The following is a 19,238-nucleotide window of genomic DNA, read 5'->3' on the forward strand; positions in this document are numbered from 1 at the left end:
TGTTGATGGCCTAGAATAAAAGGTGGTCTTAAATAGATTTGATTCATGGCCCATTGTGAACTCTTTTTAAATGTATTTACTGTTTTTCCAGTGGTCTTGTTACTTGTGTATACATTACAGCAAGAATGAGAAGCATCTGACCTAAGGACCATGTGAGGCCCATCAAGTATGTTATCACTGGTCATATTCTGTGACCCACCATGCAGTTATAATATCCAAATAAACCTTGGCAGAAAAAGAATTCTCACCCCTACCAGGAAAACAGAAAAATAATATGAATTTTCAGACAGAATTCAGACACTTTGTAAAACACATTAAGGCAAGAATTTTTTTTCAAAAAACAAAAAATCCTGCTTTGGAAAATTATTCTTGTCTTTTAAAAAAAAAAAAACTTTATTAGCTTTAGTTTTCCAGAGTCATGTAAAAAATCAACTGGTTCAATTCTACAGATTCTTGGTACACCATTGGATAAATTTTTCTCTAGCATGTCAATGTACAAAAATCCTTGATGACATCTTGACCCTAGAGATGCTATAATCTTTAAGTATGTACTTTTGGTAAGAGGAAAAATAATCAGAAACCAAGAACTAGGACCAGAGAGATAATTCCATGGAATACTTCCCATGTACACAGCCAACTGGGGCTTAATCACCATCACTGGATATGGGCCCAAAACACTGCCAGGAGTGATCCCAGAGCACAAAACAAGAAAAAATCCTGATCACTGCTGTGCGTGGCCCCCAAAACATAAACATAAAAACGTAAAACCAAGAACCACAGCATTAGAGATAAAGAAGAAAATTTGGAGACAAATGAAATGGCAATGGTTTTCAAGTGTCAAGAAACAAATCTATACTTAAGTGCAGATTTTCCTGTTGTTGCATTAGGAAACTATCGATCTGAGGAACTATTGAGAGACAGTATACAATAAGATCTATGAATTCTCAGACATCAAGAAAGATGGGCTTTACTCTAGTGAGGGAAAGTGAACATGACTATGGGAGAGTACGCGTGCAGATTATGGGATCAGGGAACTGAACAGAAAATATCTGTCAATGGCTAGTAAATGATGGGAGAGGCAGAGGACATTGTTTTCGCTTACATTCTTAGTAACTCTCCCACTGCTTCTTTAGATTCAAGGGTGGGTCAAACAAAGATCAGAGGCCTCAGAAAGTAAGAAGTCTATCTATAAAGTTTAGTCAAACAAGTAATTTTTCCAGATTGGTCAGTAGGGACAATGAGTTCATCATGCAATTTCTGAGATAAAGAAGAGATATTAGGAAGGTTTATGTTTTACCGTTTATTGGGCAAAAAGGGGCTTATCTGAGAGTTTTATCTAAAAAAAGCATAGACTCTGCAATAAGATACTTCCTGGAGCACAAAAGCCTGGTGGAATGTCTCTTGACATTTGCTATTTTTTTTCTAAAGGGATAAGATTCAGGCAAATTTCAACATTGTCACAGGGGAAGAAACTTAAATACACTGGAATAAAAATTTTTCAAGACTTTCAATGTTCATCCATTTGAGAAAAGTCTTCCTTGTATTAGACAAATAGCCTCTTAAAAACAATTCTAAAGTAAAAGCAGTAATGATATAAACTAGGTAAAAAGAGTTATTTTTTAAAATTCTGACTTAACCAATCATATCTTGGCTAGAACTCCTTAAACATACAACCTGCTACTTATGACATGCTGGCTCAAAATTACCCATTTTTCTAAAAGAAAAAAAAATGGTACTTTGACTTGTAAATCAGTCCTCAGAATGTCATTAAATTTGAGTCAGTGCTCATAGACCTGGAACTCAGAGGTCAAAGAAAACTTTGTACTAGGCAAATGTAGAAAGGCAAAACAGACTTTATTCCAGACTCTAAGTGATGAGTAAGTCAAAACTCAGTCAGATAGTCAGAGGAATGGTTTGAACATATTTAAGAATTTGGATGGGGAACTGGAGGATTATAAGCCATCTGTGTTTCCTAATTAGCTTGGCTTCCAAAGAAATGTAAAATTTTTTCTATCTTTATGACAGAAAAGAGCTTTATAGTTAGAGCATGATGCTTATGAAGTTACACTCCAAACCTCCACAGAAATCAAGACATAGATGTGCTATTTTCCTCGATGATTCAATTTTTAAAACATGCCACAGATCATTGAGAGAGACATTAGTGAACTGTGAAAGTAGTGAACAGATTTTTAAAGGACTTAACATCTCTTAAAATAGGCAGATAAAGAATATCCAGTTAGATAATTTTTAATGTGCATGCTTTAAGAAAATGCAGATCGAAACTTAGAGAAAAGTTGAAACCTGTGTAAAGTTGATAGTCAGGTTGAAAGGATTATTAAGCTACTTGGTCATCAATATACTGAAAGACTAATACCTTAAAATCAAGTAATTGAGAAGACTCATGCACAATTTTTATCCACTAAATAAAAACATCGAAACAATAATGAGAAATTATTACTATACTTATATCTCTTATTTAATAATAACAATTCACTGTGAAAATACATCTACTAACAACCCCTCCTTTGAGGAATGTCTGAGTAGACCTTTCTTTTCATCATGAATATAACTTCAGGGTTTATTTACTTTTAGTAAGCAATGTTTCCACAAAGAACATCCACCAAGGTTAAAACTAAAGATCAGTATTTCAATTCCCATTCTGTTTGGAGTCCATGTCAGCTTCTCAGATATGTCTAGATTTATCTAGGGATATTTATAATATCCCTCTCAAATCTACATTGTATTTCTAAAATCCATTTATAGTTTTAGATTTAATTGTCTGCAGTAGGTAAGCTGCATTTTATTCTAATTATAATTGAGTAGTTTTCTTAAAATATTTAAATTATTGATTTTAAAAAGTATATATCAGGCCAGAGAGATAGTACAGAGGGCATTAAGCTTGCATTGGATATAGTTTATTGGCTTTTGATTCCATGCACCCTGTATGATCTTCAAGTATAAAGCATGGAGTAAGCATGTATTCCTGCTGGAATAACCAGAAAACTAAACAAAAAGTATTCACTTAGAACTGGCTGCAATCTAGATACTGTGCAAGAAGATGGGGATTCGATTGCAAATAAAATCTTGCCCTTCTTTCACGGAATTAAGTGTGTTCAGAGACATATGCACTAACAAAATATTCAATAGTTTGATGGATTTAAAAAGATCATGTGAAATACATGAAAAAGTCATATAAATTAAAACTATTAGGAATTACAATCAAGGTTACACAGCAACTAACACTTAAAACAGTCACCTCAGAGTCCTAGACTCTTTCCTAGAGTTGTTCCAAGTGACATCTGAGCTTCCTAGCAGCCATTGTAAACATGAAAGCAAATTTTTTATGTAGATCACAGTATCCATAGCATAATGATCAACATTTCTTGTAGAAAACGAAGACAAAAATATAACTTTTGTGAACCCTTATATTTCATTCCATGGTGAATTCTTAATCAATAAATTCTGATCAGAAGACAGTACAAGTATAGTCCTTATTTCAAGATAATGTGAGGTTTGATGTGCATCTTGATTGTACCAACCCTGGAGCAAGATGTTTGTTCAAATATTAGTTTAGAAGTTATTCTGACACTAATTTTTATAAATGAGATTGATATTTACACCAGCAGATTATAAGTAAAGCAGACATCCTCCATAATATGGGTGGGCTTCATAAAATCACATGAATGCCTTAAGAGAAACTGACAGGCTCACTAAGGAAGAAAAAATTCTACTCCACACTAGACTAGAGTTACAAGATTAACTCTCATATGGTATTCAGCAATTAACCAATCTAAGCAGATCCAGAACCAGGTCAATTACTTATTTCAAATAAACATTTCTCTCTCATGCACTTGCTACTCCTAATTGGTTCTGTTTCTTTAGAGAATTCTGGCTCATATTTAATACCCAAGAACAATTACCAAGCAGAGTCAAAAATTGTATGAGAAGTACTAAGCTCTCTCAGTATCTGGAGAAATACAATAATGAACATCATTCTATATAATAAAATGACCCACATATATAACTTATAACTAAGAAATATGTTAATCATTGGTGTGGGGCAGACCAAGTGTTGCTCAGGAGGTCTGAGGGCCTTGTTGGCAGTTCTCAGCCAACTGGGCAATTAGTTCAATGTAAGGACCTGAGGATGTGATTCTGCTCAAGTTCTGGTGTACCAACTTTTACCCAGGCCACTCAGGCAATGCTCAGGAGTCTTGAGGGCTACATGTGGCTATGCTTTGAGGACCAAGTGGTACCAGGGATGAACCCAGGTAAGACACGTGTTACTGTACTGTCACCCAACACTGTTAATAATTTTTAACTCTTTCTGAGTAGTTTTTAAATATGTATAAGCTTTCCATTAATCTTCAGAATAATCTACATAGGAAATTCAAAAAATTTTAATTTTCAAATAAAGAAACTAAGGTACTGAAGCTCTCATGTGTCAGCCAGAATATGGTAACCAATACTTATGCTCACTGTGTGTTTTGTTTTGGTTTATTTTGTTTTTGTTTTTGGATACATCCAGTGGTGCTCAGGATTGACTCCTGGCTTTGTGCTCAGTGATCTTTCCCAGCAGGCTCAGGGGACTATATGGGATTCCGGTGATCATACTCAGGCCTGTGTGTGCAAGTGTACTATCACTCTGGCCCTTGATCCTCACTGTTTATCCCCAGAGTTTAATATCCCACATATTCTGCTGAAAATGGAATAATTCTCAGGTGACAGGAAGTTTAATGTTAAATTTGTTGGTAAACACATTTGGCAGGTTACTAAAACATATCATTTTATGTAAAGTATTCTCTCAAAATACTTCTGTGAAACACTCAATTTTAGGAAGCATTTATGAAATATTCAACTTTAAATAATTTAATTTTCAGTAAACGAAGTTGATCATAAAGTCTTGCAAATAATTTACTTTTTTACACACACAAATTTAAATTATGTTAAACATACATAAGCATACAAAAAATAAAAGTATTACCCAATCAGATATCTACAGAAATAATAATTAGGACTTGGAAATTATGCATTTAAAGTGGTGTTTTCAGATAATAATTACTAAAAGTCAAGGTATCTCTTATGACCACAGAGAAATTTTATAATCATGCTATGGGAGCTGTGAGAGGAGACTGCTGCTATCTTGCTGCTCTGCACATTGTGAAGGAAGGGAGGCTGACAGCCTCGTTTATCAAGAAATGGTGCCAAGTTGTCAGTGTGACAAGCTGCTCTGCACAGGTTGGTTTTGTCTCACTGAATTCACTGGCCTTTGGAGAGACAATCACTACACACCTTGACACTTGGGGAAAAATTAAGACTTGGTGTATGTGTAAGAATCTTTAGTCAGGGAGTCATGCAGGTAAACAAAAGCCAAAATAGTCACAGGTTTGGAGTGTGGTTTTTCCCATCGCAGAGTACCTGTCAAGTGAGAAAGAGCATAATAATAACCAAGCTGTGTTCCCAGAGATCTCTGGCATTCATCCAAATAGTTACATGAGGAGATCACTTAGGATATTTTTTTCACCTGTAACAAGCTGCCAAGCACTTTGGCTGAGATATACACCAATCAATAATCCTAATTTTGGTATGAAGAGTATAAGGTTCTTTTAAAAATACTGTTGGGGGTGCTCAAGAGATAGTAAAATATCTTGCATGTGGTCGACCTGGGTTTGTTCCCTGGCATCCTGTATGGTCCCCTGAGCACAGCCAGGAGTGATCCCTGAGTGCATAGCCAGGACTAAGCCTTCAGCACCACCACTGGGTGAGGTTCCACACAAACAACAACAAAAGTAGTGTATAGGGCCAGGGAGGAGCTCAAATTGCTGGAGTACACGCCTTGTACATACCAGACTCTGAATTTCATCCTTAGCACCAAATGGCCTCACAAACATTGCTGGGTGTGGCTCTGGCGGTCCTTTAAGCACTACTGAACTGAACAGTGCTACATTGCGGGTTGGAGCATCAAATTGTCAAGCCTGCGCAGCTGGTCCAGTATAATAAGAGTGGTCCAGTGACCCTTGAGCAACACTGGAAAGATTTCCATATTTCTATTCAATAAAATTAATTATGCAATAAACTATTTACTTTCACACTAGTCAAAGGCAAGTTGACAATAATTATGACCTGATGTTATAAAAGTGGCAACATATGTCATTTATGACTTCACATCCCTTATAAGGAATAATGAATCAAGAGCAAGACGTCACTGAGAGTAACTTAGAACACAAGGCTGAGAGGGGCTCTGCCACCATGCATGTCCTAGCAGAGAAGACTGCAATCTGTCTACTGGTTGATGCATTGCCCCTGCTCCAGCCTAGTTCAATACTACACAGAGAGATTTTTCCCTGAGTCTCATCTTGCTCCAATAGGATAAGGTAACACAAGGCAATAGTTAGTGCCTCTAACATCATTTAGTGGGAGCCCTGAATCTGATCTAGCATCACAGGGTGCATTAGAATCTGCTAAGATCAACCAGTGATTTTCTGGCTGTGAGGCACGGAGGTTCTTACAACAACCATGTAGATTTTGATGAACTCATACATGCCTGCAGTGCCTAAGTGTTTATGTTTACCAATGGCTCTAGTCATCTCAGGATCAACTCAAGGACCACTCTGACAGAATTCTGGGATTCAAATGCCTGTTTGAATTTGCAAATTAGAATCATTGCCAGTCTTAGAAGCTAGTTAACCCATATCCAGGTAAGGTGCCACATCTCAGCCCAATCCCTGAGGAGTATATCATCTTGCTCTGTCAGGGGTTAATAACAACTCTGGGGAATGGGTTCGGCAGAACTCCAACCAAGAGGGTAGAGTTAATTTGCTCCAAAACAGGGCCCATACTAATTCTGGGGTCATCCTCTACTACATAGAGACCCACAAGGCTGAAAAACTACGTCAGAAAACTAAGAGTACCTTGGGTGACTACTCCTCTACTGCCCAGAAAAGGGGGCAGGTATATAGTCCATCTCTTCGAAGAGTAAGTTCCTGTCCCATATGCTCTGAAGAACTGGTAATAAGATACGAAAACATGGCTCAGCAGTACATGAACTGAAAGGAGGGCAGGCAGAGAAGGTGGTTTGAAGAACAAAGATAGAGATCTTGTTTGCCCAGGGAACTTAGAAAACAATCAGCTTGTGGGGATAGCACAGCAGGTAGGGCGTTTGCCTTCCTTGCACACAGCTGACCCAGGTTCAATTCCCAGCATCTCATATGGTCCCCTGAGCACTGCCAGGGGTAGTTCCTGAGTGCAGAGCCAGGAGTAATCCATATGCATTGCCGGGTGTGACCCAAAAAGAAAAAAGAGAGAGCAATCAGCTTGTGTTAAAAATGGAAAAACAAAAAGGAGAGAATGAAAGAACTTGACAGAATTCAGTAATGCTTCTCTGCTACACCAAGCTAATGGATGTTTAACCTTTTAAGAAATTCATCAAGGTTCTGTGATTTACAATACTGTTAGCAATGGTTTCCCATGCACAGATAATTCCTCGTCACATTCATTGCTTAGTTCAGTCTCTAGACTTCCATTCAGAGAAACTATCCAGAGCACTTAGGAGGCAGTAAAGCCCATTCAACAACCCTGCATGTAAGGGTATTTCAACAAGAATACAGTCCTGCTTACCTTGTTCGCAGAGATAAACCATTATGCACATAATGAGGCCTGCTTCTAATCCCCAGACAATGAGCTTTATAAATCCCAGGAAGGGGCTGAATACCATGCTGTAGCACTGTCCTCCCTGAGCCCCCCCCCCCCCCCGTTGTTCATCAATTTGCTCGAGTGGGCACCAATAACGTCTCCATTGTTACACTTGGCAGGCGGATACTCTAAGTAGGTTGCTGGGCTCTCTGAGAGGGATGGAGGAGTCGAACCCGAGTCGGCCTCATGCAAAGCAAATGCCTACCCACTGTGCTATTGCTCCAGTCCATTAATAGTCCATTTACAATAGAATATAACAATCAGTTCTGACCACCTATTAAGCCCAAGCAGAATCTAGGTAACTGAAGCACCATCTTACAGCCATACTTGGGTAGGAAGCCAACATAGCCATCAGTTTTATCCAGCTACTCTTGGTCAGTGTCATATCCTTGCACTATGGTCATCCCCAGAACAAAAACAGTTGGCCCATAGACCTTAACATGAAGTCCTACCAGTTTAAACACATCTAGAAAACCAAATTAAGCTGATCTAATTGGTGAAGATTTATCTCTGAAAAAAAAAAAAAACCTGTAAAGTCTGTAAAAGGAAACTGTTTACTTAAATAGAAAGACAGCCATGTAAGAAACCAGGACAAATGAAATTAAGATAATAATGACACCACCAAAGAGAAATGCAAAGGAGAATATGGAAAAAAAAAAAGGAATAAAGGTTTATTTAAAGTAATAATGGCTGAAAACTTCCCAAACCCGAGGAAAGAAATGAACATAGGTAGAACCTGAATAGGACTACACCAAGATGCACTATAATTAAATTGTCAAAGACAAAAAGTTTTAAGAACTGCAAAAGAAAAAAGAAAAGTTATATACAGAAGACTCCATAAAACAAGTGAAAGACTCTCCAAAAGAAACTTTTAGGACAAGAGTGAAATATTTATCACATGAAAAATACTGAGAGAAAATAACTCACAACTAAGAAATTTATATATAGCCCTCCAGAAATAAAGGATGACATTTTTTTAGTCAATCATTAAAGAAAATATTGTTATTAATTTAATGTGTCCTAAAAGTATACTGTTTTATAAAACTCCAGTAGTATATAGTATTATCTGTGGTATTCACATTTATAATTAATCATTTTCTGATTATCCAGAGCAACTTCTAGTCCTGCATGTTGCTGTCATGGGTAAGTGCCCTACCCATTGTATCATTAAAAAATCTTTCATTGGGGCTGGAGCAATAGCACAGCGGGTAGGGCATGTGCCTTGCACTCGGCCGACCCGGGTTCAAATTCCCACATCCCATATGGTCCCCTGAGCACCGCCAGAGGTGATTCCTGAGTGCAGAGCCAGGAGTAACACCTGTGCATCACCAGGTGTGACCCAAAAAGAAAAAAATCTTTTATCATATTTTTTACCAAAATTTTATAGCTCTAGATATATTTAGATATAAAACTAGCTTTGCATTGAAATTTACTATATTTTTCAGTATAGTAGCATGCAGTATATAGTAATATGTTGACAATCTAGGAGCAATCCACGCTATACAACACTTAGCTTGTCTAAGTGCATATACAACACTTAGCTTGTCTAAGTGCACTCTGTAACATCTTCACAATTATTAAATCACCTAAGAACAGAGTTATAAAAATGTAATGAGCAACTACAGACCAATGGAGTGGCATAAAGTGTTTATAAATGAACCCACGCATTCACAGACAACTTACATTTGACAAGGAAGTCAATAGAATGCAATGATATGATGTGATTATGAACAGCTTTGTAACAGTTTTGTATATCAGAGTGACTTGATAAAAATTTTTTTAATAATTTAAAATGTAAAAGTATGCAAAGAAGAAATTCTGTCTCCAACAAATGTTGCAGTGCTCAGATAATTGAATTTAACATATGAGAGAATAAAACTGACACCTACATAACAGCACTCACAAAAATTTAATCTCAAATAGATTAAATACTTAATGTAAGACATGAGCACATGAAAATCCTGGGAAAATAAACCACAATACTTGATATAGTTCTTTGGAATAATTTTTTTTATGTTATGATACCTAAAGTACAAGCAACAAAACAACAACAACAAAAAGATACTACATCAAACTGAAAGCTCTGTTTATGAAAAAATGTCATCAACTACAGAAAGTATCCATAAATCTTCATAAAATAATATTTCAACCTATAAGAAGACAGTTTACAGAAAAGGAGAAAAAAATGTCTGCAAACCAAATATCCAATAAGGAGTAAATATTATAAATATATAACTTACTTGTACAACTCAATAATAAGAATTAAAAAATTAATCCAATTAAATTCAGTGAAAGGACAAGATAGGCATTTTTCTAGAGAATATTTATAAGTGGTAACAGGCACATGATAAAGTACGTTCACTGTCATTAGTTCTTAGAAACATATACATTAAAAGCCACAATGATATAATACCTATGTCTGTCATAATGAGTTAATTTAAAATATGAGATACAAAATTTGGTAAGTGGACTAATCTGTCCTATTGACTATATTGTAAATTAGCATAATCACTATTAAAAATAACATCCAGAACCTTTATATTTTTTTTAAAGTTCTGCCATATGACACAACAATTCCAATTCATGGTCTATATCTAATGGAAACAAATTCGCTAACTCTGAAACCTATCTGCACCTTCATATTCATTATTCATAATATATTTTCAGGATAAGAATATAAGTGCTGATTTAAAAGACACACACATATATAATCACATGTCTTTTAATATCTCAATCAACAGTAGACCACATATATGTTGGTGGTACCAAGAGGCTATACATATAACATAAGCAAATGGTAGGCTATGACACTAGAGGGTGGAATAATAGTAATTGAGTAAGTTACTTGCCTTGAATGAGAGTAAACTTCATTTAATCCTTGGCACCACATATGGTCCTCTGAGAACCATCAGGGATGATTCTTGAGCACAAAGCCAGGAACAAGAACTGAGCACTGTTGGATGTGGCTCAGAAGCCAAAAGCACACAAAACAAAATTTTATAATTATACTCTATAGATTTTTCCTATTGATGTGTTTCTCATAACACATCTACATTCATTAATCTACACATGACTGTATATAAATGTACATAATTCAGTCGGTAAAGATGACAAACTTCTGAGCCAGTGATATATATACAACAGCTAGGGTACTTACCTTGCACCTGACTGACCACCTCATAGGGTCCTCCAAGCACGACAGGAGTGATCCCTGAGTGCAAGCTAGGAGTAAGCCCTGAACACCACTGGGTTTGGCCAAAAACAAAAACAAACAAACAAAAATATGAACTACCATTTACCTCAACATAAAATAACTTAGAAGGAATTGTGCTAAAAGACATAAGGAAGACAGAGATAAAGAAATATTGTATAGTAATCATAAAAGTAATTTCCACAGAATCAGGTAATATGTGACCTTGGACTCTAGCCTCAACAGGACTCGGAAACAGAGATCCTCTGCCTGCTCCCATCAATCTCCGGCAACCCAGGGGTCACAGTCATAAGACCCACCCTGCCGGTGCCAGATAAATTCCTGAGGACAACCTTCACTACACAACTGTCACCATGCTTCAGGCCACTTTTCTGGTCTGAAAAAGTGGCCACGTGACACATCATAAACACTTCCTACCCATTTTCCATCATTACCACACCATATTTGATGGGATTCAGATAGGGTGTGAACCATCAAAACAACTATAATGACGACTGGAGGCTGCCCTAAAAGCCTCCATCCATCTTAGAGAGCTTGGCAAGCTACCGAGAGTACCCTGCCCGCACAGCAGAGCCTGGCAAGCTACCCATGGCATACTCGATATGCCAAAAACAGTAACAACAATGGGCCTCATTCCCCTGACCCTGGAAAAGCCCCCAATACAGCAGCATTAAAAAAGGTCAAACAAGGAGAGGCTGATAAAATTTCAGGGTCGAACTAGCCTGCCAAAATGAAGAAGGACTAAAATGACTGTTTGTACTTTTAACGCATGTACGCTGGCATCGAAAGCGTCCATCAAGGACTTGATGGAACAAGCACGGAATATCAAGTAAGATGTCATTGGATTGACTGAGACGAGAAGGAATCGAACACATCACGCTGTTTTCGACACTGGAGAAGAACTGTTCCTCAGAACATACAACAGTAGAGGCATTGGTGGTGTTGGTGTCCTTGTCAACGTGAACTTGGCCATGAGCACTGATTTGTTCGAATGCCTAACAACCCGAATTGGACCCTTACATTTGAATAGATGTGGCTCATTGCCGGCAGTTTCAGTCTTTGTCATCTACTCACCAACATCCCACTATGACAAAGAAGAAATTGAGAAGTTCTACGTGGAACTGGACAAGTTCTATAAAGAAGACCACACTTACTACAAGGTTAATGTCAGTGATTTTAATGCCAAGATAGGACCTAAAAGGCTACTTGAAGAACTCCACATAGGGACCCTTGGCCTAGAATGGAATGAACAGGGAGAGACTGTCTGAGTTCATCGTGTCGACCAAACCATCCATTGTAACTCGCAGTTCCAGAAGGCTGAATCTAAACGCTGGACATGGGAGTCTCTTGATGGACAGTTCCGCAACAAAATTGACCACATCATATTCAATCTATGGTTTTTGCCTGACCGATGTCGCTATTGTCCCAAAATTCCAAACAGGATCAGGCCATCGTCTCCTTCATGCGAAATTCTACTTCACGGAGTGGGGAGAAAGGGCTGCAAAGTTTAAGAAGAGAACTCCCAGAATGACCACCAACTGGGAGCTCCTTGGCACTATTGTGGCAATATGGGAAGATGCCATCATTGACAACATCGATGAGGAATATGATTGACTGGCTCAGCACCTCCATGATTGTGCAAAGAATGCAGAGAGAGAGAAAGTCACCAAAAGTCACCTGTCTTCAGAAACTCTGGAGCTCATTCACCAACATGGTCTGGTGCGAGCCTTAGGCAATCACAAAGTAACGTCTGAGCTTGCAAAACTGTGCAGAGAATCGATAAAGGAAGGCCTCAAAGAGAGAAGAGCAGCAGTGTTGGCCAATGTGGCAGAAGCCAGGAAAAGTATTTGCAATGCCCGCCTGTCTTTCATCAACTATAAGAGCAAGACAACAGCACCCGGTCCAGACAAGGTCAGATCCGAACACCTGAAGAATCTGCTGCCAGTACTCATCAATACTCTGGCTTGGCTCTTCACACACTACCTGTCTGTATGCAAGGTTCTGTCCCAATGGAAAACCAGCAGGACCATCCTGTTGTACAAGAAGGGAGACATTCATGACATCAGCAACTATCGCCTGATCTGCCTGTTGTCTATCATCTACAAGTTATTCACTGAGTCATCCTGAATAGGATCGGCAGAACAGTACATGAAGGACAACCATGCGAGCAAACTGGGTTCCAAAAAGGATGCAGCACGATCGACCATATACACACAGTGATCAAGCTCATTGAGGTTTCAAAAGACCGTGTGGCCGCTTACCTACGAGATGGTCAAACTTCTTTGTCAAAACCCTGAACAAATGGTTTGAGGCTCTTCATGTTTCTGAGCGAGCAGATGCCACTGGGCTACACTAGCACGGAGCAGGGACAGATGGAGAAGTTACTGGCGCCCACACGTGCAAATTGAAGATTAATGGGCTGACAAGTGATACAAGTGATACAATCATAAAACAAAACTCATCAGGAAACATATGGACTTCTGGTTACTAGAGGGAAAAGTTGAGGTAAATGGAGGAACAATGGGAAGAAAATAACTATAAACTTCTACTTACAAGATAGGTAAGTATTATGGATATAATGTAGATTATAACAAAAATAGCATGCTATATAAAGGAAAGTCATTAAGAGGAAATAACAGTTCCAAAGATGAGAAAAGCATATTTTCCTTTTTCTTGTTTTCTTTTTCATATCTATAAGAAAATGGATTTTAGCTGAACTTATTATGAACATATTTACAACAAATATAGAAGCCAAACCATCAACATAATGGGCACCTTAAAATTAGAGAGAGATTTGTTTCAATTATTTCTCAATAAAACTAGAAAATAAAATAATTATAAAACTATAAATTTAAGTGTTCCAAGTACAGGTACAGCTGTAAATTCTATGGAGATGTATTATATAGTTGTCATTTGCATTAAGTAACAGAACTGAATTGAATAGCCATGTCGAACTTCTGACCAACTGTTTTGTACAAGGTCTGAATAACAATTATCTTTCAGTATAACTATTACAATAATAGATATAAAAATGAAGCAGAAAAAAAATAAATGCCAAAAGATTATTCAAAACATCAATAAAACCAAAAGCAGTTTCTCTAAAAATATAAATATAAATGATAGTAAAATTATGAATATTCTGTGTTATAACTATTTTAAATTTTGTCTAATTTATTTGAGTTCTATTATTTCATATTCTATTATTTATATTTAATGTAATTTAATAAATATTATACTATCCATCAATTTTTCAAAATGAATGAATTATGAAAATCTATATGGCAAAAAGTACAATCTAGAATAAATTGACAATTTCTTACAAATATATTGTAAACATATCAAGAATAAATCAGAAAAGAAAGAGAGAGACAGACATAGAAAGATTGCACTCATCTATGGTATATAGAATAACAGAGTGGGAGACTAACACCCAAGAATTGTAGAAATAAGTACCAGGAGGTTGACTCCATGGCTTGGAGGCTGGCCTCACATTCTAGGGAAAGGGCAACTCAGAGAAGGGATCACCAACTATAATGTAGTCGAAGGTCATTTTGGGGGAAGGGAGTTTCGGGCTGAATGAGGGCTAGAGACTGAGCACAGTGGCCACTCAACACCTTTATTGCAAACCACAACAGCTAATTAGAGAGAGAGAACAGAAGGGAATACCCTGCCACAGTGGCAGGGTGGGGTGAGGGGAGATGGGATTGGGGAGGGTGGGAGGGATGCTGGGTTTACTGGTGGTAGAGAATGGGCACTGGTGAAGGGATGGGTTCCCGAACTTTGTATGAGGGAAGCATAAGCACAAAAGTGTATAAATCTATAAATGTGCCCTTACGGTGATTCACTACTTAAAAATAAATAAATAAATTTTAAAAAAAAGAATAAATCAGAAAGAAAAGAAAATCTGGACAGATCCATCAAAAATAAGAAAATTTAAATAGTAACCAAAAACTTCCTTAAACCATAAGACCAGAAGGTTTTACTATGAATTTAACCACACTTTCACACTTTAGTTTTTTTAGATAGTTTGAGAAGGATGGATCATTTCCAAACATATGTTATAAAGACAACCTTATGGCTGCGCGACCTAATGTCATTTAATCATCACCAATATGAAATGGTTCCTTTTTAATGGGTCGGACTTTGGTGGGAAATCCTAACAAGAATAATAAGTCTTTTGCTGAAATATTGAAGGCAATCAAAGTGGTAGCCATCTCTATAGACTGAACTAAGCCATATCCCCACGCCGGCTGAGAAGAAATATCCTTCTTTCTCGGGAAGAAACGCGGCGTGGTGTTAACCATAGTATGATGTCCATTAAGCTGACACGGACCTGGTGGTGTGGGAATGGGATACAAGGGAATAAATTATTATGTACTTGGAACAGCGGGACACTGGTGGAATCTCGAGCCAGGGCCGATACCAGCGTATTACTTTTGGTTCCAGAAACTGCTTGCAGACATTCTACCAGACTATCAACTAAGCCAGAGCCCCACGCCGGCTGATGACGGGAAATAACCATCTTTTTCGGTTTTTTTTCCCTTTGTCAGGCAGTGTGGTGATTACTAAACAGGCGTGAACTCGGTGGTGCGGGACAAGGGGGGAAAAAAATAGAAAAGTTACGTAACAAACAGCGGGACTTAATATCTCTACATTCTCAGCAATGGAGAGCTATCAAATGCTTCCTTGACAGTAGGACTGTCTTTTCTTTTTTGGGGGGAAACCCTAGCAACAATAGTGAGTTATGTGTTGAAACATGGAATGTAACCAAGATAAAGCGTAAACGAAGTGAAACATATCACTTACAAGGGCGGGGACTGGGGGGGCGGGAGGGGGTGGGAGGTATAATGGGGTGGTTGGTGATGGAATATGGGCACTGGTGAAGGGAAGGGTGTTTGAGTATTGTATAACTGACATAATCCTGAGAACTATGTAACCCTCCACATGGTGATTCAATAAAATTTAAATTAAAAAAAAAATAAAGACAACCTTGCTCTGAATCCAAAACCAGAAAATATCACACAAACACACACAAACACAGACACACATACCCTAAAATTGCAAACAACAACAACAACAAAAATATAAACTCAGGTCTCTAATGAACATAGATGCAAAAAAATGAAATCAACAAAATACTGTACTAGCAATTTCAATAATATATTGAAAGATATTGGCACACTGGTGGAAGATTTGGTGTAGAAAGGATGTGAAGAGGAAGGAACATTTGTACATTGTTGGCAAAAATGTTATTTATGCAGTCATGAAAAACAGTATGAAGACTCCTCAAAAAACTTAAGATAGATACAATATCTATAGTATATCTATATAATATCCTGCCCCCATGCCAGGCTGTCTTCACCAGGGCCCCCTTGAAGGGGGCTGGGTTGAGTTTCCCTCCCCACCCCCAAATAGAGCCCTGGCAATTGAAAACCTCCAGAACACAGCCACAGCCATGCTCAAGGCCACTCTCCACATGTTCAGATGAGACTCACCCATGAAGGAACCGACAGAAGAACTCAGCAGGACGAGAGGCTGAGATCTCCAAGTCTGCTCAGATCAGACTGGGACTTCTCCACCCAGATTCCCAGTTTTCCAGTAATTTGGCAGTCACACCCACAAACTGCTCCCAGCACCATGTAATCTCATCAAGGGCCAAGATCCAGGGACTATAAAATAAAGCTCCCGGAAGAGATAGATGCAGAATCTCGCATGGCAGAGCCTGGCAAAATACCTGTGGCATATTCGATATGCCCAAAACAGTAACAATAATGGGCCTTATTCCCCTGACCCTGAATGTAACAGGGACAAATGGAGACTTTATTGGTGGTGCCTGCTCGAGCAAATTGATGACTAATGGGATGACAGTGATACAGTGATACAGTATACTATATGATCCAATTTTCCCATTTCTTGATATTTATAGAAAAACAATAATTGTGGTTTTTTTACACCTTAATGTTCCCCACAACCTTATTTACAATAGCCACAAATTAGAAATAATCTGAATTCTCATTGATAAAGAAGATGTGCTGGGGCCACATAGTAGGACATATAGCAATAATACAGCAGTAGGGAATTTGCCTTGAATGTGGCCTACTAGGATTCTATCCCTGCTACCCCATATGGTCCTTCAACCTTGCTAGGAGTGATCCCTGAGTGCAGAGGCAAGAGTAAGCCCTGAACATATCAGGTGTGCCTCCCCCCAACACACATTAAAAAGAGAGGAGTGGGGGAAGAATATTATTCATCCCAAAAGTGATGAAATACCGCCTTTTTAACAATAAGGATACACCTAGAAAGTGTTTATTAATAGGATTTCAGGCAGAGAAATACAAAGACATTATCACTTAACTCATAAATGTTACATGATGAAGCTAACAAAATAACAGAAACAGATTTTTAGATATAAAAAAATCAGTGGTTACTGGAAAGCAAAGCGAAGGTGGAAATAGGTAAACTGGGCAAGGGATGTAATTTCTACAGTGAGGCAAAAAATTGTACTTTCAATGATATATGCAATATGTCTCACTGATAATCACTGCTAAATATATACCCATTCTGTGCTGCTAAGTACATAACCATTCTCAGCAATTCTATGGCTGGACCTGGGAAAGTGGTAGAGGAAAGTGATCTAGGACTTCCATGTCGATGGATGCTCCCCGCTGAGCTTCCCCTGCTCAGAAAAGAGGGAAACAACACTGCAAACAGCCCAACTCTCTTGCTACCTCACCTCTCCAGTGACCCAACAGAAGATTCAAATAATGACAGGAGCAAATTCAGGACTGAGCCTCTTCTCCCTCCCTGCTCTGTCAGATCATCACCTTGGCAAACATTCAGTGGCCACACTTTTCAAAAAAGATGGGCTGTATCTATGGGACTAAGCACATAGCTGCCACAATATAGTCATTCTGTTGAGGTATTTTCTTTACTCTTGTTTAATGAAGCTGAAGTTTTGCCAGTTTTTAAGGAACTATTCACTTTGCTTTTACTTTCTTAGATCCTTAAACCCAATCTCCAGACAGAAAAGTTATCTCATGTAGACTATTCATTGGGATAAAGAATTGTTTGGGAACAATTTCATTTGGTCACTTATCAAATAGGTGAGAGCTGGACTGACCTTTCTTCGTGGATATGTGCAAGCATTAAAATACACGGCTTATCATGCTCTGATCTGAGGCTTTCTTTCTTTTATTTTTATATTTTTTTGGGGGGTCACACCCAGTGATGCTCAGGGTTTGCTCCTGGTTCTGACTGGTGGTGCTCAGAGGACCTTATGGGATGCCAGGGATCGAACCCAGGTTGGCTGCATATAGCGCAAATGCCCTATCCACTGTACTATTGCTGAGGATAGAAAGCCTCTAAACTGAGGCTTTCTAATCACAATCACAATCATCCAGTTGTACTACTCTCTGCCTTTATTACCCTGGAAGTTTGCTCACCAGGTCAGGCTAAAGAGAAGACACATGAGTGTATCTGCAAAACTATACTGAGACCAACTGATTAGTTGGAACAGTGGATGGGAGGCCACACCAGCCTCAGCATGTGCCAAATGCCACAGAAAGGCACCCAGGAAGAGGCTAAACAATCTTTATCACTACCAAGTTTGGCAGCAAATTAGAAAATTTTCATAGAAATCAATTCTGTGGCCTCCTGAACAAGGCCTGGGCATCTGTCATCAGCACAGCTTCTTTGAGCAGTTGTTCATTTATCATAGGGGGAAAAACTATATCAAGCTTGAAAAGATAATTGAATTGTAATTAATATTATATATTAAGGGGTCTAGCTATATATAACTGCTGCGGTGGGACAGCCAGCCATGTAACAGCCACTCTGCATACAGACTTAAGAGGAACCTAAGCAGGGACCCACTGCATGTGTGTGAACTTGGCTATTTTCTGGAGCACCTCAGAGCTAAGGCTGCACATCTTTCTCTTGACCTTGACATTAAGACACCCATGTGTTTAGACAGCAAGATGCTATCTAGCCCTTGTCTGCAATTTCAAATGCTTCACTTCACCACAGCTGTGCAACGACCTTCCTGACTTTATTTTAATTAGTATAATCAACTTCCAGTGTTATAATTCTAGCATGGTAGTTTTTCAGAGTTCATCATTTGCTATAAGGAAAAGAAAAATCTATGAAAATTATTTCATCATTGTAAGAAACCATCTTGCTTCCTTTTTACTAAGCATTTATGAACCTCTAGTAGAGAATTGCAGGTATCTGCCTAACGGTATGATATATTCTGAAAAATTATAGAATAATTTTGATAATAATGTTTAAAAGATAATAATGTTTAAAATTGACCTTGTGGTCAAGAAAGGACTACACC

This window comes from Sorex araneus, chromosome 4 (assembly GCF_027595985.1).
Source record: "Sorex araneus isolate mSorAra2 chromosome 4, mSorAra2.pri, whole genome shotgun sequence".
In the NCBI taxonomy this organism is placed as follows: domain Eukaryota; kingdom Metazoa; phylum Chordata; class Mammalia; order Eulipotyphla; family Soricidae; genus Sorex; species Sorex araneus.